The sequence below is a fragment of the Elephas maximus genome, chromosome 20 (assembly GCF_024166365.1).
Source record: "Elephas maximus indicus isolate mEleMax1 chromosome 20, mEleMax1 primary haplotype, whole genome shotgun sequence".
NCBI lineage: Eukaryota > Metazoa > Chordata > Mammalia > Proboscidea > Elephantidae > Elephas > Elephas maximus.
Genome location: NC_064838.1, coordinates 58,576,675 through 58,603,976, shown reverse-complemented (window position 1 = coordinate 58,603,976; position 27,302 = coordinate 58,576,675). Strand labels below are relative to the sequence as shown.

General features: G+C 42.2%; 1 protein-coding gene across 4 annotated transcripts in view; it reads right to left on the bottom strand.

The window, feature by feature from the left end:
* The window catches only part of CACNA2D3 (calcium voltage-gated channel auxiliary subunit alpha2delta 3), a 1,053,043-nt gene that overhangs the window by 861,770 nt on the left and 163,971 nt on the right, over window positions 1–27,302 (bottom strand). The window lies entirely within an intron of this gene.

Below are 27,302 nucleotides of genomic sequence, written 5' to 3'. Positions count from 1 at the left end.
CACTAGTCCAAGACTTTTAGGGCCATGTTCTAAGTTACGGGAAGGTGCAGGAAGTTTCCCGAAGACCCACTGGGTCTCTGTCTTTATGCACCTCGATGACATGGGTCAGAAGCAGGGTGATACAGAACCCTAGATGCAAAGCTGAAAGTCTATATCATATTACTGTATGGCAGTCAACAACGCAAATATCCAGGGAGCCAAAAGAAAATGTCAAATGACTGAAAGAGAACTTTGTAATTCTTAGAAACCACCAGGGAAACGCCCAGTTCCTGCAGGGTCACCACTGTCGGTTCTCAAGACCCTGGGCTCCTACGTGGAAAGCAAGGCGTGGCTAATTCTAGAGCCCCAGCTCTTCACACTCACATCTCTGTGACTCTTATCACAATGTGAAATACTGCTGCCCTCATGAAGGCAAGTTTTGGAGTCATACAAGCTGGACACAGTGCGTAGCCAGTGAATAACTCTTGAACAAATATGTGGAAGGTGCTCAAATGCAGCCACAGTCACCTATTGGCTCTGTGACCTTGGCGGGTGGCTTAACAACTCTGGGTCTTCACCTCTCCATCTGTAAGATGGCATGATGCGTAATGCTATGGGTCAACTTTGCTAGGCTGTAGGGCTCCGGTGTTTCATCAAACACTAATCTACATGCTGCTGTGAGGGTGTTTTATAGGTGTGATTAACATTTTCAAACAGTTGACTCTAAGAAGACTACCCTGAATAACATGGGTAGCTTCAGCCAATCAACTGAAAGCCTTGAGAGCAAAAACTGAGATTTTTCAAAGAAGAAATTCTTTCTCAAGGCTGTAACAGAAAAGTCTGAGTTTGCAGCCTGCTGGTCTACCCAACAAATTTCAAACATGCCACTGCCACATCAATTGTTCCTGTGTTTCCAGCCTGCTGGCCTTCTCCACAAATTATGGGACTGCCATCCCCCACAATCACATAAGCCAATTCGTTAAAATAAATCCCTTTATATACAGAGAGAGAGCCCTGGTGACGCAGTGGTTAAGAGGTTGGCTGCTAACCAAAAGGTCTGCAGTTTGAATCTGCCAGCTGCTCCTTGGAAACCCTATGAGAGCAGTTCTACTCTGTCCTCCAATGAGATTTTTTTATGTGTATATATAATCTTTACATATTTTTATATGTATATACATACACACACACATATACATGTTTATATATATGGAGCCCTGGTGGCACAGCGGTTAAGAGCTTGGCTGCTAACCAAAAAGTTGGCAGTTTGAATCCACCAGCTATTCCTTGGAAGCCCTACGGGGCAGTTCTACTCTGTTCTATAGCTTAACTATGAATCAGAATTAACAGCAACAGGTGTGTTTTCCTCTTATGTATATGTTCGTGTATGTGTGTGGAAACCCAGGTGGCGTAGTGGTTAAGTGCTACAGCTGCTAACCAAGAGGTCGGCAATTCAAATCCTCCAGGTGCTCCTTGGAACCTCTATGGGGCAGTTCTACTCTGTCCTATAAGATCACTATGAGTCAGAATTGACTTGACGGCAATGGGTTTTTGGTTTTGGTAGATGTCTATGTACGTATATATGCCTTGGTAGCACAATGGTTAAGAGCTCGGCTGCTAACAGAAAGGTCGGCAGTTCAAACCCACCAGTGGCTCCATAGAAGAAAAGATCTGACTATCTGCTCCCATAGAGATTTTAGCCTAGAAAACCTTATGGGGCAGTTCCACCCTGTCACATGGGGTCACCATGAGTTGGAATTGACTTGACGGCACACAAGACACAACAACAAAAAATATGTATATCTATACATGTACATGCATGCGTATATACATGTGTATATTTATATACATGTTTTATATATGTGTATTTACATACATATACAGCCTATTGGGTCTATTTCTCTGTAGAACCCTGACTGATACACAGAGGGACAAAGAGTAGCCCCTACACCGTGTGGCAGTCATGAGGTTTCATTGAGACCGCACCCCTAAGGCTCTGTGCCCAGTCCCTGGCACTCGTTCCTCACCCAATGGGGAGAAGTGGTATTATCATTTCCAAGGTTACTGATGCACCTGCATATGCAGAGGGTGGAGGGACGTGTGTATGTGTGTGTTGGGGGCGGGGGTGAGAGAGACAGAATAAAGAGAGAATGATCACTTTTCTAACTTATGAACAGTTGAGAAAGAAGGAGGGAAGGGCTGACAGCCAAGAGTAATAACACAGATCCAACCCCTCTTTCCAGCCAATAAGCACGGCTGGATGAGGAGAAAGAACAAACCTGAGACATTCACAAATTCCACAACAAGTTCCCTCACCAAAATATATCCTTGTGTGGGGCATATGGAACCATAAGATCTGCTCTCCCTTCTCAAGTAACATATTTACAATGAGCAAGAGAGGGTAAGAACTGAAAATACAGGCGAAGCAGAACAATATTCTAATCTATGAACCAGTAGGAGAGGCTGGCTCTACTCACAGCCCACAGCAGAACCCACAAGTGAGTCCACGGCTTGGCTTTGAACTTTCACAAGCCCAGGGCTCAGGGCACAAAGCAAGCCTGGGGAGAATAGCGTCTGGGGTGCTCCCCTCTTCCCGCTCACACATACAGCCCACCTAGACTGGGAGTGCCGGCAAGTTCTCAGGGGAAGCCAAGGAGCCAGGCCCAGGTGCACTCCTCAGGGGGTCCATGAGAAGGAGCCTTGAGTCATTACCACCCCTCCTAGGCCAAGCCCAGAGGAACCAAAGGAGCCCCAGATTGGCTTATGGAATCTGAAAACGGGTGAACGCCCCCACCATCCCTGAAGCATAGTGTAGGAAGCCAGCAGGATCCCATGGTCTTCCCACAGCCAGTACATTTGGAGCAAAACACATGTGTGTGGCACTGGTAGGTTGAAGAGCCACACACAGCCGCCCAGCACCCCCAAGCCCATAGGGGTGCATGGGCTGAGAGCAGCGTGAGCATAGCACAGAGAGCTGGCATATCCATCAAACCATGCAGACAGGACGAGAAGACGCAGAGGCGGCTCAGAATGCATCAGCATGCTTCACGGGTACAGTATTTCTTTACGGGGTAATGAAAAGTGCTGGAAGTGGATCATGGTGAAGGTGGCACAACACTGTGAATGTAATTAACACCACCAAACTGTAACTTTACAATGATTCAAATGGCAAATTTCATGTTCTATGTATTTTACTACAATAAAATTTTTTAATTAAATAGATAAATCACAACTGTGGCAGCAACTGGTAACGCTCACCTAATGTCCTGTGTCACCCACATATACATGCCTTTCCCAGGGTCCTTGCGGTTGGGCGGGGTATTATGTCCATCTCTGGCCAATGGGTATGGGGAGGCATGTGTCACACCCAGGCCAATGCATTTAAGAGGCACTGCATGGCCTGCCTAAGTGCCTGGAAGCTTCACGCTGAGACGCAAGATGGAAACTGTGACTTCTCTGATCTCTGTATATATGAAAGATGCCCTGGAGAGCTGTACAACCCATGGAGGACTTTACGTGAATAAGACAGTAACTTAAGTGCTACTGAGCTTTTGGGGTTAACCTGTTACACAGCACAACCTCGCCTCTCCTGACTAAAACTAAAGTCAACTGGGGGCAAGGATGTCTGCAGATGTCCCTCCACCACCACACATCTGCTCTACATGGGCCTTGGGCCTTAGATATAACCCAGGCAGGGCCAGAGGGAGCACCACCAATTGACTGGGATTTCGTTTCCACAACTTGGCAGAACAGAAGCTCAAACTAGAAATTAAGTTCAATTAAAGGGAAAGAGAGTGACTTTTCCTGCACACCTCAATTTGTGGCCTGAAAGCTAAACCCGCTCCCCAGATGTCTGTATGAGAAGCAAAGCAAAGGCCAACTGGCTCTTCTCCACTGCCTGCAATTTGGCCAAGAGAGGTGATAATTTCTCATTTCAGAGAATTGTAGCATTGCAGGATGAAATGGGACCTCCAGGTGTCGGGATGCCACACAGGTTTCATCTCCTGTGCCAACTCCAGTGGATTGGTAGTGACCTCCTGCAGGGCCATGTCAAAAGGATTCTAGGACCGCATCCAGGCCCAGCAGGAAAGAATGGGATGGCTGATTACTCAGGTCTGCCAGGATAAGGCAGAATGAGAGCACATGGGCAGAGAGAAAAAAGGAAAACGAAAGAAAAACAAGCTACCGCAAGAACCCAGCTGTCTCATTTTACAAGTGGTGAAATCAAGGCCCAGAAAATGTGTTCCAAGTTGTCCAGGCACATGGTCCCAGAACCAGAACTGGAACCGTCATCTCTCAATTCCAGTTCATTGCAACCAACTGTCACTTAAAATAATTACTTCAAAAAAATACAAGATGGGACGTAGCCCTCTTTCCCTTCTCCAATGTCTCCTCGTAGCTTACTATTCCTGGTTTCATATAAAGACAATACTTAGAACTAAGCAATCTCCAGAATGAGGGCTGAACAAAACAGACATAAGAAGCTATTTTCTTCCCACTCATATTTGCAAATTCAGCACATTGGTACATTTGCTAAAGGCTGATTTAACAAATCTGAAGTATACATGAGGAGAAGGTTAAATTTAGGGAGACTAAGGCAATTTCAACAATGCTTTTGAGCACAAGTATCACAAGGTCTGAATTAAATAGTGTCCGCATGTGACCTTGCCCGCCATCAAGCTTGGACTAACTGCTTCAGGTACCAGTACAAAAAGCCACGGAAAGTCTTATTCTTCGGTTCCCCAGATGATAAATCCGATAAGTAATAACACTATTATTAGTAGCTGTAGTAGTAGAAAGCGATATAACAAACACCATATATTGAGGTCTTTCCTCCTGTGCCAGGCATTTTCCCTAAATATTTTTACATACTTTTGAGTGTCTTTCATTAATTGAATTCATGAAACAAACAAAAAATAAAAACAGAAGCTATTTGCATCCATAAAACTGTTCAGCAGAGCTGCCTAGAGTAACTCGTCCACCTCCTCTGCTACCAGAATAGCTCCCATTCATCTTTGGGAGCCTGGTCCAGACATGAGCTCCTGCCCCAAGTCTTCCCTGACCACCTAGCACCCTACAGTCTACAGCCCCAGCCCTGGTATCAGCCAAGCTTATTCACTCCTTGCCGGCTTCTCTCTGTACTCCACATACTTCACACAGTGGAGATGGCTAGCAACCCTGCCATCACACCACACCAAACCAATTGCAGATGGATGCATCTGCCTCCCTTTCTGGACTGCGCAAGCCCCAAGGAGGGGACCACTGTGACTCCACTTTGCATCACTTGCTCATACTGGATGGTTCACAGTAGGAGCTCTTTTTTAAAAAAATTTATTCTTGATCAGAACACAGAAGACAGGCAGACAAGACAGGAATGAAATGAGGAGAAAACTCATACAGAAACAAAAGAAAATACGGAACAAGTTGCAAGAGATAGAGAAAATGTAAATTGTGATATCAAAGAGGGGTCGACCCACGAAGCTGAGATCCAGCAGTATTTCCTCCCCCCTGAGGTCCCCAGAACTCTGAGATGGAATGATGGCCCTAAAACTCCGAAGGCTCCACCTGTGGTACCACAATCCGGGGGGCCTCTTTCACCTGTGCCTGCCCCTATCGATCACATCCAGACCCCAGGCTGTGGTTTGCCTGCTTAAATCCACGCTCTACTTTTTCTGTTGATCCAAGTGTAAAATTAATCCATCCCAAAGGTAAAAAAAAAAAAAAAAACCTAAACCAAACCATAGAAACTCTTCTTTCCACATCAGGTGCCGTTGGTCCAAAAATAATATGGAGAGAGAGCTAAGTCCACTCCACCGGCTTCTCTATCCACCGGTGTCCCCTGTGAACCATACACTTCTAGCTTTACTACCTCCCCCCTCCCCAAGCCACTGCATCTCAAATGCTGACCTAAGCTGTTATAATGTGCACCGTTCTCCACATTCCAAGACCTCAGCCCTATGTGGCAGACCTGACTAATCCGAGATACAACGGTCTTCAAAGAGCGGGAATACAGAAAAACGACGGTGCAGAGCCGTCTTCCGTGGAATGCGGAAGGTGATCGCTTGCGTTACATGAGCATCAGAAGCAACACGCCCGTCTCCACCGTCGGACTGCCAAGCTGCCCCCTGAAATCTAACAAGGTTGGTGGGGCTGGGTCACTCTCTAGAGCAAACAATGGCTCAGTGGCCTCAGCGCATTCCCCAAAGGAGGCCCATCACAATCGCTTACCTGCAGTGTTCACTGAAAACACAGATTCCTGGGCCCCACGAGTCAGAATCGACTCAACGCAATGGTTGTTTTTTCGGTACTCCAGGCCTAGAGAATTACACTCCAGAGGTGAGGCCAGGGAGTGTGCACATTAACATACTCCTCAGAATATTCTTATGCCATTAAAGTTTCAGAACCTTGGAAGTTACAGTTCCCAAGTGCTTTCCTTCCTGTATCTTATTACATGCTGTTGTTGTTGTGTGCTGTCAAGTTAATTCCGATTCATAGCGACCTTACAGGACACAGCAGAACTTCTCTATAGTGCTTCCTAGGCTGTAATCCTCAGGTCTTTTCTCCCATGGAGCAGCTGGTAGGTTCAAACCACTGACTTTTTGGTTAGCAGCTGAACGCTTATGCTGCCAAGGCTTCTTCCTATCATGTAGTGGTTAGAATACAAAGAAATATCTGGGTTCAAATCCCAGCCTTGTCATTCACTAGCTGGGTAACCTTGGGCAAGTCCCTTTACCTCTGCAAACCTCAGTTTACTCAGCTGTATAGTGGGGACAATACCAAAAACCAAACCCATTGCCATCAAGTTGATTCCAACTCATAACAACTCTACAGGACAGAATCGAACTGCCCTATAGGGTTTCCAAGGCTGAAATCTTTACAGAAACAGACTGCTACATCTTTCTCTCACAGAGTGGTTGATGAGTTCAAACTGCCAACCTTATGGTTAGCAGCTGAGCACTTTAATCACTATGCCACAAGGGCTCCCCGATGGGAACAATCCCACAAAAAAACAATAATTGCCCCTAATTCACAGGGTCACAGTCAGGGCAAAGTGAGTTCAAGAACACAGTGCCTTGGCCATCAAGTCGTAACGGTTCAGTAATGGCAGCCACTGGCCATGATCTCAGTAGAGATGGGATGACCCCCTAAATGGCTATTACATTAAGACTGTGCCACCAGAATGGATAAACAGTATTTCTCGCACATGGATAGCAGCTTCTTTCCTACCAAAAATTTATTGTATGGGCTTTTTCTTTAAGCCTTTTTCCCACATTCCCATGCCACAGCTAAGAATATTAGTATTTTCCAGTTGCCAAAGGTAGCACACTGTTCTGATTCTGATATAAACATGTACCAGTGCCAGGCTTCAGGCCATTAATTTCTTTCCTTTTCCTTCTTTCTATTTTGTTATTTCCAACTTGGAGTAACCAAAGGGATTTATATTTTAAATATTATAAAAACACCCCCACAACATCACTTGTTCCCAAGCTGAAAACTTTTATGCCATTTGCTTAAGCCCAGAGGTCATTTTATGGATGAACTGTAAACCCCTGAAAATCATGAGCATTTAGGATGGAAAAAATAACTCAGAGCAGTAGGCTCTGGAATAATCACTTGGCATATCCTTCCCCACCGTCATCGAAACAGTCCAGGTACCTCACCTTTTATACTTCACTGAAGATATATTTGCTGAGTTTTCAGTCACATACAGCTTAAGAATAGCTTTAAACTATTAGAGATTATGTGTTCTTTCACCTCAACACCAGCCTTCAGTTTAAACCCCGGTGGCGTAGTGGTTAAGTGCTATGGCTGCTAACCAAAGGGTCAGCAGTTTGAATCTGCCAGGCGCTCCTTGAAAACTCTATGGGGCAGTTCTATTCTGTCCTACAGGGTCGCTATGAGTCAGAATCGACTCGACGGCAATGGGTTTGGTTTGGGGTTTTCAGTTTAAAAAGCAACAAATGATTTCAAGCTCACATCCACCTTTGAGCTCTTGAAAAAACGGTGATCAAATTCTATCTGGTTCAAAAAGGATATCTTTAATTCTCTTTAAAGGAGCCCTGTTGGTTTAATGGTTAAGTACTTAGCTACTAACCCAAAGATTGGTGGTTGGAACCTACCCAGCGGCTCTGTAGAATAACGACTTGGAGATCTGCTTCCATAAAGATTCAGCCAAGAAAACCCAATGCGGCAGTTCTACTCTGTCATATGGAGTCACCATGAGTCGAAACCGACTCAACGACACCCAACAACACAGCAGTTCTCTTTATAAAATATCAATAAACCACTGAGCTTCTACCACATGCTCAAGGTGTTCCTGAAACTTGAGGAGCCCTCATCCCAATGACCGGAGGAGGAGACCCACTCTGCACCTCCCATGAGAGCTTAGGAACTCTTCATAGTCATGTATGTAACTCGAAATGAGTAACTCAGAACAGTAACTTTAACAAGTCACTGTCATGGGCTTTTACAAGTCACTGTCATTAAAGAACAGTCATGAAAAGCCCTTTAAGGAGGCTGAGGACACATCCCCTACCAAAAATATCACTGTGCAGTCCCAAGTGGCAAAAGGTCAAAATATACCACTGAGGATTAGTGAGCATGCAAAGGTCGTTTCTCCCAAACTTCAATTACTCAAGTAATTCCACCACAGTTGGAAGGGTCTGAACACCACCTGCTATCTATATATCTATATATCCATCCATCCACCCATCCACCCATCCACCCATCCCCATCCCCATCCATCTCCATCTCCATATCTACATGGAAACCCTGGTGGCATAGTGGTTAAGTGCTAAGGCTGCTAACCAAAGGGTTGGCAGTTCGAATCCACCAGGCGCTCCTTGGAAACTCTATGGGGCAGTTCTACTCTGACCTATAGGGTCGCTATGAGTCAGAATCAACTCGACGGCACTGGGTTTGTTTGTTTGTTTAATATATATATACACACATATATATGTATATGTATATGTATATGTATATGTATATGTATATGTATATGTATATGTATATGTATATGTATATGTATATGTATATGTATATGTATATGTATATGTATATGTATATGTATATGTATATGTATATGTATATGTATATGTATATGTATATGTATATGTATATATCAACTCACATTTTCTTCTTACTGCCTACTTTAGGCTCATCCTTATGCACAAGCAACCATGGTGTCATAGCTTGATGTGCTAGATATATCCCGCCCAATTTACATTAAAATAAATACAAACTACTGGAATGTACAATGTCTGTGATCCATGCTCAGAGCAAACCAAAGATGAAGTGTGTATAGGACGGAGCAGTATTGCTAAAGAAGAAGTACCTGGCCTCTGGTGCTCTCCTGGGAAGTGGCCTGATTTGCCCACTTTCCCAAACCATTCAAATATGCCCAAATTTCTGCTGATTGGATCGCTTGGTACCAAACCCGTTGCCACCAAGTTGATTCCAACTCATAGCAACCCTACAGGACAGAGCAGAACTGCCCCCACAGAGTTTCCAAGACTGTAATCTTTACAGAAGCAGACTGCCAAATCTTTTCCCTGAGGATCGGCTGGTGGGTTTGAACCACTGACTTTTCAGTTAGCAGCCTAACACTTAACCACTGTGCTACCAGGGCTGCTGGTGTCAAGGGCCACTAAATGACAGTGGAGTAAGCTAGTCACAGACCATGGTAACTGAGAGCTCACAGGAGGCCCAGTTGGGCTGGATGCCATCTGTGCCACCCTCCTGCCCTTTCGCCAGTGCTGGCTCTTCCCAGATTAGAACCTAACGTAAGAAAGGGCACCTGCTGACTCTGCCTTTGTCACTCCCTGTGAACTTGAATGCGATTCCTTAAACGTGGACTAGTCTGCTACTGCAATCATTCATTCATTCACTCACCCCTTCACCAGTTCAGCAAATATAGAGACCCTAATGGCAAACACACTGGACTTAATGCCCTGTGATTTGTATAAGTAAGAGGCCTTATTGGGCCTTTAATGTGTGTTTTCCTGAGGAGACAGTTCCCTTTGGGCCATTGATGCACCAATAGAGCCCTCTGTTCTCCATAATCATAATGCAATGCCTTCAGCCAACCGTATTCTCTTTCCAGAGGACAGCATTAACTTCAGACAACATTAAACTCCAAAATCCAAAACCTGTGAATTCAGGAAATCAGCGATCTTTGGAGAGTTTACAGGTCTCCTGATGGCCCTTTTTCATTTCTCTCATGCTTATTTTCCATCCCAGTTACCTGGAATCACAGCCAGGAAAGTCAGGAAGCCGATTATGGACAGCAGTTAGCGCACTATTCAATCCGAATTATAAGAATCATCATCACGATCTCTATGTTAATTTCATAGATCACAGCGGCTGTGAAAAGGCTCCTCACATCTACAGGGCTCAGACCAGACTGGGCCACTTCCTCAGTTTGGCAACAACCAAAAGTTTCCTAAAGTCACTGATTTATGTCCCAATTCTCTAGACTTAACTTTTTCCAAGGCTTTTAAATATGATTATATTTAAAGAAAAATCGGCCCATATTTCTCCAATTCTTGTGTCCTTCATTCATCAAATGCTTTCTCTGAGGACTATTTGATATCCAAAAGGCTTCTGAGTATTTTATAAGTCTTTATATTTTCCCCTCTTTGAACTAGTAAGTTGCTTTTTTTTTTTTTTTCCGAACTAAACTTGAACCTCAAAAGGCTTTAGGTCAGTCTGAAACTTAAACCTCTTCAAAGTAACAGCAGGTTCTAACCCAAGGGAAAAAATATGCTTTCTCCTCTTAAGTATATTTTTCCATTTTTTCCCTCACACGATTACCAAATTGAGAAAGATGTTATTTAAAAAGACAGTATGCCTTTTAAAATGGGGTATTTATATACTGAAAGAAAGCTCGGTAGTTTTGAGTTCAACTAACTAAAAAGTAAAAGGCCATAATTTAATTTACCCAAGTGTTGAATAAATAAGATTGTATACTTCATATGTCAGCAGGATCATTCATGGTGGTCAGATTTCAGCAGAACTTTCAGACTGAGACAGGCTAGGAAGAAAGGCCTGGCAATAACTTAGGTAAATTAGCCAATGAAAACCTATGGATCACAAAAGAACACTGTCTGACTTGTTTGCTTTGGACAGATAATCGGAATGGACCAACTGCTGCAGGGGGACAGAGTGTTCGGTGAAGTGCAGGGCCACCAAGGGTGTGGGAGACCCTCAGTGAGAGAGATCGGTTCAACAACTACGACAACGGCCCAGAACTTGCCTCTGATGATGAGGATGATGCAGGACTAGGCAACGTTTCATTCTGTTGAATAAAGTCACCATGAGTCAGAGTCTACTCAACAACAACGAACAGCAACAACAAATGAGGAAAAAAAGGATGAGCACGGCCCTTCTATCTGAGCCTTCAGGACAACTAATGCATTTTAGAGTTCAAAGCCAAGTGACTTCGCTTCCTTCTGTCCTTCACCACTCTGAGTTTCAAAGAAAAACATTACAGACACTGTGATTACCTTTCATCATTACAAAAGACACATTAAATATAAGAGAACCTCTTTCTTTACTTCATTTTTTCAAAACGAGCAGAAAAATAAACCCACAGAAGTGATATGAGGACAGGAGGTAAAAGCAGGTTTGCGAAATGCCTGGGCTGCAATCTTTGTAATCAACTGAAGTCACCACCCACCACATCTGGGTGGGCATCAGAGCCAATTATGTTAATTATGATTGAGCTAGATGAAAAGTGAATCTGTCATATTGTGGCTGGGCAGCAAAAGGGAATAAAACAGCAGCCTCAGGACAGGCCTCCCTCTGCCTGCACACACATAACATAGAAGGCCATGCTGTCACTACAGACGGTATATTCTCCTTTAAATATGCCAACAGACCCACATGAATCATGCAGCTTAACAAATGTCATCTAGCGTGTAAGAAAATGAAACAAAATAGAAAACACAGGCCAAAGACCAAATAACACCAGAGGTAGCAAGGTTCCCACTGTGCCCAGTATGGGCAACACGCAGCCCTCACGAAAGCAGTCATCCATTTTGATCCTCCTTGGCGTGAGCTTCAGGAAGCAGGGCTGTGTGTCTGTCTCATTGCTGTAGTGCTGAGACTAGCACAGACCCCAACACACTGAAGACGTTCAAGAGGTGCATGCTGAATCAATAAACAATGCAGACTCCCAACTGGCCCGCTCGGCGCCCCCACCATCCTGTCATAAACTGTTTTATAGACTGGTCCTGGTGGCACAATGGTTAAACACTTGGTTACTAACCTAAAGGTTGGTGGTTCAAACCAACCCAGTGCCTCTGTGGGAGAAAAACCTGGAGATCTGCTCCCATAAAGATTAGAGCCTAAAAAACTGTGTAGGGCAGTTCTACTCTCTCACATGAGTCCACTATGAGTTGAAATCCACTCTGGCACAAAACGACAACAAAAACAGCATCTAAAGCTCCAGAAATCACAGGTGCTAAAGAGAACCCTGACAGACACTAGGCTCTGGTGTCGCGCTACCTGGCTTCAAGTCTTGGTGTCACTTCCTAGCTGTCTGACTTTGGGCAAATCGCCTCATCGCTGTGCCTTGGCTTCCTTCATCTATAAAATGATGATAAAATCATCTGAGATGCCGCCATGATTCAATGAGACAATCCACGTAAAAGACTTAGAACAGTGTCCAGCAAACAGAAAGCACTCCATACAGGCAGTCCCCAGGTTACAAACAAGATCCATTCCTAAATCTGCCCTATGTCAAATTTGTAGGTAAGCTGGAACAGCTACCTGCTCTTCTTATTTAGCATCAGTTAGTCAAATGTTTCTCTTAGTATTTAGTGTATATTTTACTTCTCTATGCATATAGAACACTTAACACTTCCAAATATGCTAAAACATCTTAAACATAATAATAAAATGCATATGAATAATAATAATGTAGTAATAACAAAGATAACTACATAGAGTGCCAAACGGAAGAGAGAGAGAGAGAATCTGTGTGTGTGATATGTGGGCACAAAGTCCTATAAAAAAAATCAAAGAAATAGTTCTTAAAGCAGTTTAGATGAACTGCTGAAGCCGTGCAATGTTTTCATGAGCATCACACAAATAACATGTGCTCGTCATTACAAACCATTGTATTTAACTCAAACTTCTCATACAACAGGCATTATGGAAGTCCTTTCTTCTGAGTTGTCCATAAATTGGACGTTCATAACCCAGCGACTGCCAGTACACATAACTACTTCTATCTACGACTTTCACTAGTCTGGGTCAGTAGGTGGTCACCAACTGACATGCTACCAAGGATTATGAAGAAGCACAACTTCCAGTAACTAAAATTACCCAGCTGTATTTACATGTATCAACACGAATAAATGCAAAAACACACTACTGAATAAAATAAGCAAGTTGCACTGGTGTTAGGAAGATACTAGAAGCTTTCTATGGACGTATACATACACACAGCACACACATACGGGAGTGTACAGAAAACTCCTCTGCAAATTCATTTGGCAAATCTATCCCAGTGGTTACTTGTGCTGCGGTGGGGTGGGGGAATCAAAAGGAACTTCAACTTTACCTAAAATGTTGCCATTATAAAGGGATATCTGAATTATTTACATAAATTATAATTAAAAATGCAAAACAAATTTTAAAAATTTAAAGAAGAGAAAAGAAGTGTAGCCTTCCCTCCCAGCACAAGGAAGGAGCCCTCTGTGTGGCTGCTGAAGGGCCGAGCTGTAATTCTTTGGGTAATGGCTTCCACTTGGCTGGAGCACAGGTTCTGTCTGGCAAGGCCGCTGTTGTTAGGTGCCATCGACTTGGTTCTAACTCACAGTGACAGAACAAAACAGCATCTGGCAAGGACGCCCCCTGCCCCCCGACTAATTCAGTAGCCGTGTCCTCAGCCCCAGTCACAGTATTAGGTACATAGGAGGTGCTCAGCAGATATTTGTAGACTGAGTGGATGATTTTCCTTTTTTTAATTCTAAAATCCTCTAAACAATTTCATAAGGTCTTTCTTTTTTAGAATTTTTTTTTTTTGAGGGCCCCGAAACACTTGATTATTTAACTTTCAAACTATGAGGAAAGACTTGTGACCAGACAAGGTTTTACCCCCTGTGTTTAAAAGTAGAGGGGTGGACGCACACGTCTGGCTGTTAAGCTTTCCTATCGTCAGTCCACGAAGGGAAGAAATGTTTTCTTTCATCTCCTCACTTCCCCTACTTCGGGGAATGGTCTCTGCCTAAATGGTGCTTCTTGTATTATGATTCTCCATCTCACGCTATGACTTTGGGGACACAATAAATAGCTTTCCTGCCGGTCCCACCACAGCCCAAGATTGTTACGATATGCAGACATGGTCTACTGAGTCCTGCAGACCAAAGCAAACACGGCAGCAAAATCCACCCATTGTTGCTATAGATTTATGTCAGTCCAGCAATTATACAGCCCATTACAGGTTCTGGGAACACGCTAAAGCAAACTACAAAAGAATTCCTTGGAGAGCCACAGCAAAAAATTGAAACCCCTGTACTCTCCCCCGCCCCCCGCCCTCTATCCCTGACTGAAGTCACAGCCTCCAGGAGACCCATGTGGGACTATGAAGAACCTCCCACCTGGACTGGCTTGTGCGGGTGGGTCACATTAAAGCACCATAGAGGCATTTCCACATCCTCCTGTGGGGGAGGTAAAGGGGACCACGATACGTGCTGCATTCTCCACGACTGTCCTGATATCAAGCATTCCAGCATGCTGCCCTTTAAAGCACATTTGTATATTTTGGGTTATATTCTGAATGTCCCCTTCTATCAACCTAGGATAGCATAGGCTAGAATCTAAGACATGGTATCACTGAACACACAAAAACCAAAAAAAATCCGTTGCCCTTGAGTCAGTTCCAACTCATAGTGACCCTACAGGACAGAGGAGAACCGCCCCATACAGTTTCCATGGAGCGCCTGGTGGGTTCCAACTGCTGACATTTTGGTTAACAGCTGTAGCTGTTAACCACCATGCCACCAGGGTTTCCGGAACACGGGCGATCTTGGATCTTTCTGAACACAGACTGCTTGTTCTAAAAGGGAGAAAGACTCTTCTTACATTCTTTCAACCCCTGCAAAAGAACATGTGAACGAGGATTTTTTTAATATTCTCCCAGGTATAAGGAAGCATATATTTATTCAAATAGGGGTATTTTGTGGTCTCAAAACTCTGTACCTAGACCAAACAGAGTAAAGGGTACAGCCAGGAACCTTCCCAACCCCATCCTTGGCCCCATGGCCTTGAGCACGCACTGTGTGTCAAACTCTGTGTGAGACTCAGAGAGCTGAACAATGAACACAGCAATCCCAGGACCAAGTTTAAGGGCCTGGCTGGGGAAGAAACCACAAACGAATAATTGCATAGGTAGTCTCCATGTGGCAAGTACTAGGAAGGAATCTGGGTGCCAGAAAATGAAACTGGACCCCAGATGTGAAGAGGAGACAGGTCTGAGTATTGTTGGCTCCTAAGGTTTTTGTAAGGATCAAGTGAAATGACTAAAGTATCTAGCTTAATGTAGAGTCTTACACTTAAATATCCAATTCCCCTTCCCCTTCTGTAACAGAGAAGCTGGAGAGACATGCTAGGATAAATTGCTTAACTTATTTGAATGAGCTTACCTCTCAGAGGAATCTGTAGATGACTTAGCCATTTTTTCTTTCTAGAAATGGAACTGAGCATCTACTATGAGCCAGGATGTAGGTGCCAGAATTACAATAGGAAGTAAGACAGCCAAAGCCCTCCCTCTTGTGATGCCTATATTCTAGTGAGGCGAAAGTGAGAACGAACAGGAAACAAGCTCAAATTTCAGACAGAGCTATTCTGGAGAATCTGAGGAAAGGTCGGGTGGCATAGAGTTACTGAGTAAAGGTCTTTGGATCACCTGGTCAGTACAAGCTGAGGAGATGACCTAAGACCTGAGGTCTGAGTGATGAGCCAGGCATGCAAAAAAGTGAGACAGGAGCATTCCAGAAAAGGGAACTGAGAGCCAAGGGCCTGAGCAGAAAGGGGTAGGCATGCTTAAGGAAGAGAAAGAAGACAAGTGTGGCTAAAACCTTGTTCAGCTCTGACCAAATGGTAGGAGACATGGAGGGAGAGCAGCCAGGAGCTACATCCTGGGAGCCTTGAGGCCATGGAAGGAATCTGACTTACTCAATTTTAGAGTTTTTTTTTTTTTTTTTTAGTCCCCAGAGAAAAAAGACATCAACATGAGCACTTCCAAACAGCAACATCTTAGCAAGGATACAATCAATATAGTTTCCACTTAGAAAGCAGGCAAATTTGTCACATCCTGTTCCATACAACAAATGGCTCCAGTAGTTAATTGCCAATTCAACGTTTACAAACATCCAACATCACAGGGTTCAATTCCTGGAAGAAGTTAGGGCTGAGGATCCTGGATTCTCAAGGAGGAGAAGGAGGCAACATATTTATTCAAGACTCCTCTGCCCATATATTACCAAACCCTAACAGAGCAGCTGGTCTAGAAACACAACTGAAAAATTCCTGAGCACTGCAAAAGCTGAGCGGCTAGAACCAGAGGTTTGCTTCAGCAGCTGCACATTTTGTCTATCTTCTCACAAGTCCCTATTTTGCTGCTACGTAAATGTATTGGCAGGCTTCTGTTTTAACTAAATGGACTTTTAATTTTGTATGTTTCCTTCACAGAAAGCCTTTATGATACATATTTATGATGCTGTCATCATAAAAGTTACTTAACGGGACTTTTCTAGCCACGATAAGTACTCCCAGAGACAACAGCACAGGCCTATTGAGTTGTTTCAGCTCAGTCGTTCCTTCCTGACGACGTTCTCAAGCCCATCGCACAGGAAAAGCAGTTCAATTCCGCTCTCCATATTTTTTTTTTATACGGCATAAATGAAATCTCAGCAATATGCTTTAATTGCATGGAAAAACTTGCTGCCCTCAGATTTCCACGGGTGTGATCTCTACAGAAGCAGACTGCTACCTCTTTCTCCCATGGAGCAGCTGGTAGCAGCCAAGCACTCTAACCACTGTGCCAACAGGACTCCTTACATGGAAACATAATTATTTTAGAAGGTGTTTTTCTATTTTATGCACGTACTTTTTAAAACAAAGAATCAAGAACTCTTAGTTGTGGATGGTGTCTCCATCTGCTGTGTCTGTCTCTCACCACCACAGCTCTCAGCTCTATTTGACTTCATTCCATAGGCAGGCCATTCCAGTGACCAGTTAGATCCACGTGAGCAAGCCAGACCCTTACCCTAGCAGATCTTTCCCACAGGCTCTTAGAGAAGAGTCCCAGGGAAGACTCTGCCTGGCCCAGCCTGAGTCACAAGTCTATTATCAAGCCAACCCTTGTGTCTAGCAGAATCCAGGACCTCGGTGGACAGAACCTTCACATCCTGACCACCTTGAGACTAGAGACCATTGGGTTCCAGCATCCACAAGGAGGAGGAGGAGGAGATACCCAGGGGAACCAGAAGATGGGAGATGAAAAAACATGATCAGGTTAATACTTTAGCTAAGTTCACTAGGGTGGAGATAGGAGTTAACGAGGTTACACACTGTACTTAATCATATGCAACTGAGAAATGTGGAATCCTCCTCCCTAGCCAACATCATCTGGGCCTCTGCAACTTCTGAGTCCTGCTACAGTAAGTTATTTATTATTAATCACTCCTGGTCTCTTCAGGTGTCATGAAAATGTTCAATCAATACTTTCAAACACTTACATGGCTGAGCATAAATAGAATCGCTTACCTCTAAAACCTTCCCCGATTATTCTCAGTTGGGTATATTTGTTCTTCCCCCTGAATGCAGCACTGAATGCTGATAGCATAAAATCTTCAGAAGTGTAAAAGGAAAGCTCTGCTGCTAGAACATCTCAAAGGCAAACCAAATTTAATGGTGAACGCGGCTTCAGACCCATGCAGATTGGTGGGAGTTAAACTTACCTTAGTTACCCTTTCTTGGCCTTTGCTCTCAAACATCAGACAGGGTTACTGCCCTCTGTCATCTGCCATGTCTAACACTATCTGACACTACCTTACATATTTAGATATATAGTTATTGACTGTCTTCCTAAGTTTCCCATGAGAATGTACGCTTCAGGGGTCTAGAGATTTGGTCTCATTTTCTTGGATAGCCCCAGGGTCTAAATAGTGCTTACATAGGGCAGGTTTTCAATAAATACTGGGCTGGCTGTACAGTTAGTTGTACACAGAATACCTTTGTCCCCAGTCATTTCTCACAGGATTCAACTCAAAGATGCTATAAAATTTAATAAATTAAAAAGCATTGACATACCTAAAAGTACTAGCTTCTGGCTTATCTCTAAAATCTAAGAGATTCTCACCTCCAAAAGTATATCTATCTAACCAGGGCTTCAGAAAGCCCTGGAGGCCATGAAAGTTACTGTGCTTTGATATCCTTCCATTTCTACAGCCCTTTGAGCATTCTGCACCAGCTATGAACTTGTACACTTGATTTTCTTATAAAATTATCTTACAGTACCTCTCTCATGTTTTACCAATGCTATGATTTTACTCAATGCAATGAGGACTGAATGGCCAGAGACTGTGAGAACTATTCCCATTTTCTTTCTTCAGGTATCCTTCTTGACTTCCTGTCTGGAGTGATCTAGTTATTTCTCTGAAGGCAACTGTATTCAGAAGAATCTCAACAAAATGGTCTTGTCTCTTGAGTTAGCCTCTTGCAACCACAGAAGAACACTAAGCCCACTACCACTTGTCTAATTTTTGTTTAGTTTTGTTTTACATCAACAAAATATTTTTGAGGTCTTCTTACCTTCCTGTTGGCCAACAACTCTTCTCTTTTGATGAATAAGCTTTTCAGATGAGAAATTTACTCTTGCTGCATTCAACCTTTCTAGAAGGAAATCATTCTCTCTGACATGACAAGACCCACTAAAAAACAACAATGGCAGAAGCGGCAGCTGTACAACATAGCTGACACCTAAAAGAACAGGGGAAAAAAATACCTTGTGGGGGAAAAATATAAGTCCATAAACATTGCAGAGAGGCAAGGCTCTCCTAGCTCTCAAGCTACACGCGGCAACCAATTACTCTCTCAAAAGAAGAATGGAGGTCTTACATGAAGTGGAACAATTAATTTCACGCTTGTCATCCTGGCCTCAATAGTAAGTTGATTTGAATCAGATATTTGTGGTACATTACAGCTTGCAGGGGACACTTCTGGTGCCTCCTGAGCTGACGAACTGCCTTGATGACTACCATTGTAAAACAATCCATCAATAAGAGTAATTATGGTATTGATCAAAGTGGTTTGCTGCTTCAGATTGGAATCAATTCTCAGGAGTTGCTAGGAACAGAAACGTCTAATGGACTATTCCATCACTAGTCACTGCCGCAACTGAAACAGCTAATATTCTGGAAAGTTCTTAATAACTACTCATTGAATCTATAGTTCTGCTTCGGTGGTCATAACTAGACCCTGCTTATTGTAGCTTGAAAGTCAGTCCAAGTGGCTAAAGGAAGTGCCAAACACAGATTTTAAAAGTGCCAGCACTGGGCAGAAAAAAGTAAAACAAATAATGTGAAAAACTAGCTTCAATAATTTTACTGTGTTAATCAGAGAAGCTCGCTATTATTTTTTCTACAGTTTCTGGATGAGAAAACGTACTGGGAAGAAGACAGCTCATTTTACAGTGGCTGCTTTTACAGTGGTCCTTGACGAGAGAAGATAGTTCTGCATCTCAGTGTTGATGGCATCAGCCACAGAGAGCACGCTGCCATTAGTGTCACATTCTCCTGTCATTCGCCAGATCCTAGCTCATGCTGGGAAAATTTGGACTCTCTAAGGAGCATGATAAACTTGAGGACACCTTTCAATTGTTCCTTATTGAGGCTTTTCAATAGCACACAAGCCTCATAAACCTATTTTCTACCCCCGCCCCCAAAATGCCTACCAATTTATAATCAGGCCCTGCCTCAACTAGGGCAGCCCCTACATGTCATAAAAAGGCCTCTGAAGCTGCCACATTCCTCATCAGACGGTCCCTTGGTCAGCACAGTCAGAGCTTAGTCCTGAGAGTTTCCACTCCTAGCTCATGGCAAAGACTTGACAGCACTTCCCACCACACGGCAAAGAACACACACCTCCCTGGTCACCAGATCTCAGGTCCACCAGAAAAAGCTGTGGCAACATCACATTTGGTGGCCTTTTTTTTTTTTTTTAATTGTGCTTTAGGTGAAAGCTTATAGCTGAAGTTAATCTCTCATACAAAAATTTATACACATACTGTTATGTGACGCTAGTTGCAATCCCTATAATGTGACAGCACATTCCCCCTTTCCACCTGGGTTTCCCATGTCCATCCAACCAGCTCCTGTCCCTTCCTGCCTTCTCGCCCTGCCTCCAGACAGGAGCCACCCATTTGGTCTCATGTATCTGCATGAACTAAGAAACACACTCTTCACGAGTATTATTTTATGTTTTACAGTCCAATCTAATCTTTGTCTGAAGAGTGGGCTTCAGGAACGGCTCTGTTGTTGTTGTTGCTGTTGTTGTTAGGTGTCGTTGAGTCGGTTCCAACTCAAAGGGACCCTATATAACACAGAATGAAACACTGCACGGTCCTGCACCATCCTTACAATCGTTGTTATGCTTGAGTCCATTATTGCAGCCACTGTGTCAATCCATCTCGTTGAGGATCTTCCTCTTTTCCGCTGACCCTGTACTTTTCCAAGCATGATGTCCTCCTCCAGGGACTGATCCCTCCCGACAACATGCCCAAATATGTAAAATGCAGTCTCGCCATCCTTGCTTCTAAGGAGAATTTTGGTTGTACTTTTTTTTTTTTTTCCTTGCAAGACAGATTTATTCTTTCTTTTGGCAGTCCATAGTATATTCAATATTCTTTGCCAACACCACAATTCAAAGGTATCAATTCTTCTATATTCCTTACTCATTGTCCAGCTTTCACATGCATATGATGCTACTGAAAATACCATGGCTTGGGTCAGGCACACTTTAGTCTTCCAGGTGACATCTTTACTCTTCAATACTTTAAAGAGGTCCTTTGCAGCAGATTTGCCCAATGCAATGCATCTTTTGATTTCTTGACTGCTGCTTCCATGGGTGTTGATTGAGGATTCAAGTAAAATGAAATACTTTTCACTGGTTAATTTTTTTCAGAAGTAGACTACCGGGTCCTTCTTCCTAATCTGTCTTAGTTTGGAAGCTCAGCCAAAACCTGTCCTCCATGGGTGACCCTGCTGGTATCTGAATACTGGTGGCATAGCTTCCAGCAAATGGACAGACATGTGGCAGAGAAATGGTTTTAGTGCTGGGTTAACAGAGTGTCTGGGGACCAGGGCTTCAAAGGCTCCTCCAGTCTCAGTCAGGCCATTAAGTCTGGTCTTTCTACATGAATTTGAGTTCTGCACCCCACTTTTCTCCTGCTCATCAGGGACTCTCTGTTGTGTTCCCTGTCAGGGCAGTCATTGGTAGTAGCCGGGCACCATCTAGTTCTTCTGGTCTCGGGCTGATGGAGTCTCTGGTTTATGTGGCCCTTTCTGTCTCTTGGGCTACTCTTTTCCTTGTGTCTTTGGTGTTCTTCATTCTCCTTTGCTCCAGGTGGTTTGGGACCAGTTGATGTATCTTAGATGGCCACTCACTAGCTTTTAAGACCCCAGGCACCACTCACCAAAGTGAGGTATGTAGGACATTTTTTTAGTAAACCTTGTTACGCCAATTTACCTAGATGTCCCCCGAGACCATGGTCCCCAGGCCCCCACCCTGCTACTCTGTCCCTGGAAGTGTTAAGTTGCATTCAGGAAACTTCTTAGCTTTTGGTTTCGTTCAATGGTGCTGACTTCCCCTGTATTGTGTGTTGTCTTTCCCGTCATTCAAGATAATTCTTGTCCACTATCTAGTTTTTTTTTGTTGGGTTTTTTTACTATCAAGTTAGTGAATTCCCCTCTCCTTCCCTCCCCACCCTTGTAACCATCAAAGAATATTTTCTCCTGTGTTTAAACTTTTTCTTGAGTTCTTATAATAGTGGTCTCACATAATATTTGTCCTTTTGCAACTAACTAATATCACTCAGCACAATGCCTTCCAGCTTCATCCATGTTATGAGATGTTTCACAGATTCATCGTTGCTGTTTATCATTGGGTGGTATTCCATTATATGACTATATCATAATTTGTTTATCCATTTGTCTGTTGATGGGCACTTAGGTTGTTTCCATCTTTTTGCTATTGTGGATGGTGCCACAATGAACATGGGTGTGCATGTATCTATTCGTGTGATGGCTCTTATTTCTCTAGGGTATAATCCAAGGAGTGGAATTGCTACATCATATGGCACTACTATTTCTAGCTTTTTAAGGAAGCATCAAATTGATTTCCAAGGTGTTGTACCATTTTACATTCCCACCAGCAGTGTATAAGTGTTTCAGTCTCGCCACAACCTCTCCAACGTTTATTATTTTGTGTTTTTTGGATTAATGCTAGCCTTGTTGGGGTGAGATGGTACCTCATTGTAGTTTTGATTTGCATTTCTCTAACGGCCAATGATCGTGAGCATTTCCTCATGTATCTGTTAGCTGCGTGAATGTCTTCTTTGGTGAAGTGTCTGTTCAAATCCTTTGCCAATTTTTTAATTGGGTTATTTGTCTTTTTGTTGTTGAGGTTTTGCAGTATCTTATAGATTTTAGAGATTAGACTTTGATCAGATATGTCATAGCCAAAATTTTTTTCCCAGCCTGTAGGTTGTCTTTTTACTCTTTTAGTGAAGTCTTTTGATGAGCATAAGTGTTTGATTTTTAGGAGCTTCCAGTTATCTTGCTTCTCTTCTGGTGTTTGTACATCGTTAGTTATGGTTTGTATTCTGTTTATGCCATGTATTAGGGCTCCTAGCATTGACCCTATTTTTAGTTCCATGATCTTTATCATTTTAGATTTTATATTTAGGTTTTTGAACCATTTTGAGTTAGTTTTTGGTGTGAGGGGTGGGTCTTGTTTCATTTTTTGCAGATGAATATTTAGTTATACCAGCACCATTTGTTAAAGAGAATGTCTTTTTCCCTTTTAGCATACTTTAGGCCTTTGTCAAATATCAGCTGCTCATAGGTGGATGGATATATATCTAGATTCTCTGCCCAGTTCCATTGGTCTATGTATCTGTTGCTATACCAGTACCAGGCTGTTTTGACTACCTTGACAGTGTAACAGGTTCTAAAATCAGGTAGTGTGAGGCCTCCCACTTTGTTCTACTTCAGTAATGCTTTACTTATCTGGGGCCTCTTCTCTTTCCATATAAAGTTGGTGATTTGTTTCTCCAACCAGTTAAAAAAAATGTTGGAATTTGGATTAGAATTGCATTGTATCTGTAGATCACTTTCGGTAGAATGGACATTTTCACAATGTTGAGTCTTCCTATCCATGAGCCAGGTACGTTTTTCTACTTATGTAGGTCTCTTTTGGTTTCTTGCAGTAGTGCCTTGTGGTTTTCTTTGTGTAATCTTTTACGTCTCTTATTAGATTTATTTCTAAGTATCTTATCTTACTGGGGGCTATTGTAAATGGTATTGATTCGGTGATTCCTCTTCAAAGTTCTCTTTGTTGGTATAGAGGAATCCAACTGATTTTTGTACGCTTATCTTGTATCCTGATACTTTGTGAAATCTTCTATTAAATCCAGTAGTTTTCTTGTGGATTCTTCGGAGTTTTCTCTGTATAAGATCATATCATCTGCAAAAAGGGATACTTTTACTTCTTCCTTACCAATTTGGATGTTCTTTATTTCTTTTTCTTGCCTTATTGCTCTGGCTAGGACCTCCAGCACAATGTTGAATAAGAGTGGTGATAAATGGCATCCTTGTCTGGTTCCCATTCTCAAAGGGAATGCTTTCAGACTCTCTCCATTTAGAGTGATGTTGGCTGTTGGCTTTGTATAAATGCTCTTTGTTATGTTGAGGAATTTACCTTCTATTCTTATTTTGCTGAGAGTTTTTATCATGAACGGTGTGTTAGACTTTGTCAAGTGCCTTTTCTACAACAATTGATAAATCCTGTGGTTCTTATCTTTTGTTTTATTTATGTGATGGATTACATTGATTGCTTTTCTAATGTTGAACCGTCCCTTCATATCTGGTATGAATCCCATTTGGTCATGGTGAATTAGTTTTTTGATATGTTGTTGAATTCTATAGCCTAGAATTTTGTTGTGGATTTTTGCATCTATGATACTGGTCTGTAATTTTCTTTTTTGTGTGGTGTCTTTATCTGGTTTTGGTATCAGGATTATACTGGCTTCACAGAATGAGTCTGGGAGTATCCCATCCTTTTCTGTGCTCTGAAATACCTTTAGTAGTAGTGGTGTTAACTCTTCTCTGAAAGTTTGGTAGACTTCTCTAGTGAAGCCACGTTGGCTTTTTTTGTTGTTGTTTTTGGGAGTGTTTGAACTACCTCTTCAATCTCTTCTTTCATTATAGGTTTATTTAGTTTTTTCTACCTTGTTTTATATTAGTTTAGGTAGGTACTGTGTTTCTAGAAATTTGTCCATATCCTCTAGGTTTTCAAATTTGTTGGAGTACAATTTTTCATAGTATTCTGTTATGATTTTTTTTTTAATTTCAGTTGGGTCTTTTGTGATACTGCTATCGCAGTTCTTATTTGGGTTATCTGCTTCCTCTCCTGTTTTTGTTTTGACAGTTTGGCCAATGGTTTATCGATTTTGTTCATCTTTTCAAAGAACCAGCTTTTGGTCTTGTTAACTCTTTCACTTGTTTTCTATTCTCTTTTTCCTTTATTTCTGCTCTAACATTTATTATTTCCTTTCTTCTAGCGCCCAAGGGCTTCTTTTGCTGCTTTCTTTCTATTTGATCAAGTTGTAAAGTTGATATTTTGATTTCTGCCCTTTCTTCTTTTTGAATGTGTGCCTTTATTGCTATAAATTTACCTCTGAGCACTGCTTTTGCTATGTGCCAAAGGTACTGGTAGGATGTGTTTTCATTTTCATTTGATTCTATGAATTTTTTTACTCCATCCTTGATTTCTTATATAACCCAGTAGTTTTTGAGCGAGGTGTTGTTCAGTTTCCAGGTATTTGGGTTTTTTTCCTTGCTTTTTCTGTTATTTATTTCTACTTTTATGGCTTTACGGTCAGAAAAGATGCTTTGTAACATTTCAATGTTTTGGATTCTGTTAAAGCTTGCTTTGTGGCCTAATATGTGGTCTCTTCTGGACAAAGTTCCATGTGCGTTGGAAAAAAAGTATACTTGGCCACTGTTGGGTGGAGTGTTCTGTATATATCTACGAGGTCAAGTTGGTTAATGGTGTAATTTAGATCTTCCGTGTCTTTACTGAGGTTTTCTCTAGATGTTCTATCTTTCACCACAAGTGGTGTGTTAAAGTCTCCTGCTACTATTGTGCTGCTACTTCTCTTTTCAATGCTGTTAGAGTTTGTTTTATGTATTCTGGAGCCCTATCATTGAGTGTGTTAATATGTATTATATGATTATGTCTTCCTGGTTTATTGACCCTTTAATAATTATATAGTGTCCTTACTTATCCTTTGTGGTAGATTTGACTTTAAAGTCTGTTTTGTCAGGGATTAATATTGCCACTCCTATTCTTTTTTGACTGTTGTCTGCTTATTTTTTCCATCCTTTGAGTTTAGCTTCTTTGTGTCTTTGAGCCTAAGGTGTGTCTCTTGTCAGCAGCATATAGAAGGATCACTTTTTTATACATTCTGCCACTCTCTTTTTATTGGTGCATTTAATCCATTTACATTGTGTAATTATTGACAGGTATAAGTTTAATGCCGTCATTCTGATGTTTTTTTGTGTGGTGTTGACAGTTCCTTTGGTCCACTTAATTTTCTGTGCTGAGTCGTTTTTCTTTATGTATTTTCTTTTTATCTTTTTCATTGTTGTTGATTTTGTATTTGTTGAGTCTTTATGTTTTGTTTTGTTTTTTTCTTTTGATATATAGGTTTGCTAGTTTCCTTTGTGGTTACATTAAAATTTACATCTATTTTTCTAAATCTAAACCAATCTTTTATTTCTTGATATCGCATTAACTTCCTCTCCGTATGAAAGTTCCATGACTACACTATTTAGTCCCACTTTTCTGTTTTAATGTTGTCATCTTTTACATATTGACATCCCTGTTTCCCTATTTTCAGTGTTTTAGCTTTAACTTATTTTTGTGACTTCCCTCTCTGTATTGATATCTGGTTGTTCTGTCCTGTGTTCTAGTCTTGGGTTGTTATCTGATATTATTGATTCTCTAACCAGAGGACTCCCCATAGTATTTGTTTTCCTTTTGGTTTGGTTTTTACAAATTCCCTTAACTTCTGTTTATCTTGAAATACCCTAATTTCACCTTCATACTTGAGAAACACTTTTACTGGATATATAATTCTTGGCTGGCAACTTTTTTCCTTCAAGGCTTTATATGTGTCATCCTGTTGCCTTCTTGCCTGCATGGTTTCTGCTGAGTAGTCAGAGTTCAGTCTTATTGACCCTCTTTTGTAGCTAACTTTTCATTTATCCCTGGACACTCTTAAAATTTTATCTTTATCTTTGGTTTTGGCAAGTTTCATTATAATACATCTTGGTGACTTTCTTTTGGGATCTACCCTGTGTGGGGTTCAAGGAGCTTCTTGCATAGATTATCTTCGCGTCTTGGATAGATAATCAGGGACGTTAGTTGTCTGCCAACAAATATTCAACAATCCTGTTTGTATTTTCTGTTATCCCACAGCCCACTCTCCACCCCCTCATTCTGGTATGCCAATTACTGACAGGTTGTTCATCTTGATAGGGTCTGGGGGCTTTTCCTTTGTAAGACTTAGCATAGACAAGCTTCTTTCAGGGTACAGTCCAATGGTGAGTCCCCACAAAGCCTATTTCTGACCCTAAATTTGACAGCGACATTGTACTTTCAACTATCCTTTTGCACTTTTTTTTCATTAAGTGTTTCATTGTCCACCCCAGCTTTGACACTTAACAGATTTTGTATAATCTCAAGTATGTTACTTAACCCCTCTGTGCCTCCACGAGTCTACTTCTACCTCTGTAAAAGAGGATGAAACTATTAATCCTGAGGATGGAGTGTTCAGGAAAGGCTTTACTGAAAGACATTTGAAATGTCTTGAGGAATTCCCATAGTACCCAGCAATGGAGGAGCGGAGGAGCTTCTCAGGCAGAATAAATAACATAAGCAAAGGCCTAAGGGAGAGAATATGGGGTCAATCTGCATTGTTGGGGAGTGCTGAGGCAGATGCCCCCAAAGTAGGGTGGGGACTAGACAAGGAA